The sequence below is a fragment of the Camellia sinensis genome, chromosome 3 (assembly GCF_055761805.1).
Source record: "Camellia sinensis isolate YWXY chromosome 3, ASM5576180v1, whole genome shotgun sequence".
In the NCBI taxonomy this organism is placed as follows: domain Eukaryota; kingdom Viridiplantae; phylum Streptophyta; class Magnoliopsida; order Ericales; family Theaceae; genus Camellia; species Camellia sinensis.
In genome coordinates, this window is record NC_138963.1 from 39,215,453 (window position 1) to 39,217,217 (window position 1,765).

The 1,765-nt window shown below is 36.0% G+C and overlaps 1 pseudogene; it reads left to right on the forward strand.

Moving 5' to 3' along the window:
* The first annotated feature begins 327 nt into the window (after nt 1–327).
* On the forward strand, nt 328–1,107 carry LOC145820958 (methyltransferase-like protein 2; annotated as a pseudogene).
* Nucleotides 1,108–1,765: the final 658 nt, after the last annotated feature.

The window sequence follows — 1,765 nt, forward strand, 5'->3', positions numbered from 1 at the left end:
CTTTTTATCACAATTTGTTGTGAAACAGATATCTTTGTTGAAGCACTTATCAAAGAGAGACCCAAATTCAAAACATACTCTTTGAATTTTTTTTTTTTTTTTGAGCAACTTTCAACTCCAACCCAAACCAGCTCATTAGGGTTTGAATCCCTAATTCAATTCGTTCACAAATTTCTGGAGTGAGAAAAATGGGAGGTGGAAATTTCAATGATGATAGATCTAGTGGCAGAGGACTTTTATCTCGTCTTGCTGGCTATGGTGTTGGACAATACCCTCCATCTTATGGAGCATATCCTCCTCAAGGATATCTAAAACTGAGCTCTGAACATGGCGGAACTACAAACGAGCAATGAGGTTTCCATGTTCTTGAAATTCATCATTTACCATTTCGAGAGCTCCAATGCAGTATTCATTGATCCAGTTCGAGTCCTCAATCGTTCTTACAATCAATTTAGGGTTTCATCTTCTGCGTACTACTCTTGATTTTTCGAATCCAAGTACTCCAAAGAAGATCCCACAAATTCTTCACACTCAAGAAAACGAAAACAAAATTAGAAACAGAAAAGACCTCTCGTTCTCAACGACAAAGAATGAATCGCCGATCAATGCCATCAAGAGGTTAGGCCTTTGTTGTTGAAGGCACGTAAAGCTTTACTTGGAGCTATTGATTTGCTAGCAATTGTTCGAAACTTGAGGAGTGATGGATGTTCTTCAGAAGATTGTGGAGACTCGGTCTCACCAAGCGCTGAGCAGTCTTTTGTTGAGCTTGGAAGTGTTTGGCAAGCCCTTTTGTATGAGATAACCCTGAATTTTTCCTCAATTCTGTGAACCTACTAAAGATGGAGGTTCATCAGTAGTTGAATTCATAGAACAAAGAGTGATCCAAATGTTTACTAACTTAGTTGTTAATGAGGCAAGTAAGGATGTAGAGGCTGAATTCCTGAACATAAGATATATAATACCTAGAAAGAGTTGTTTCTACATGTCTGATCTGGGGCAGATTCGCAACCTGATTCCTGCTGAATCTGATTGTGGGTTTAATCTTATACTCGTCTTCCATAATATGGTCAACTTGGGCATGGAACAGACAATGAGTCCTTGAGGCCAAAGTGAAGAGCTTGGCGAGAGCAACATTTTGACCGGTGGGAATCGAAATTCGACAAATCGAAAATTTAGATTTTTTCTTGTTTCCTCTTCTAGCTTGAGGTAGGGATTTTTCCTACACTTCTTTATGCACTTTTACTTGATTATATGGAGTTTAGAATTGTATATAATTTAATTAGAATTTTTGAAAAATTCGTGATTTATTTGCTTAAAAGAGAAATTTTGAGAAAAATAAAGAGTTGATGCCCAAATTGAGAAAGTGTAAACTTGGAATATGTTTGTAAGGTTATGAAAGAGCTATGTTTTAAATTTGAACAAAAACGGATTTCGATTCGATTGGTTTTGAAATTTTTACCGGTTTGCGACCAAAATAGCATTTTTAAAAAAAACAAAGGAATTATGTTTAACTTTTGGGGCTTTTGATCAAAATAGGATGTCATAGTTGAATAATGCTTGGAGAACAAGTTGGGAAAGAAAATGATGTTTTCTTGGGCATTAACGGTATTATTTTGCTTAATGTATCTGTTGGAATAAAACTGACACGGTTCAAAATGGACCTTGAGAGGCTACCGAACGTGATTGTGATATGAAAACTAGTGTAGTTGTTCATATTTGATGGGATGTGGAATATATTGTATTTATCTGAATTTTTTGGAATTTA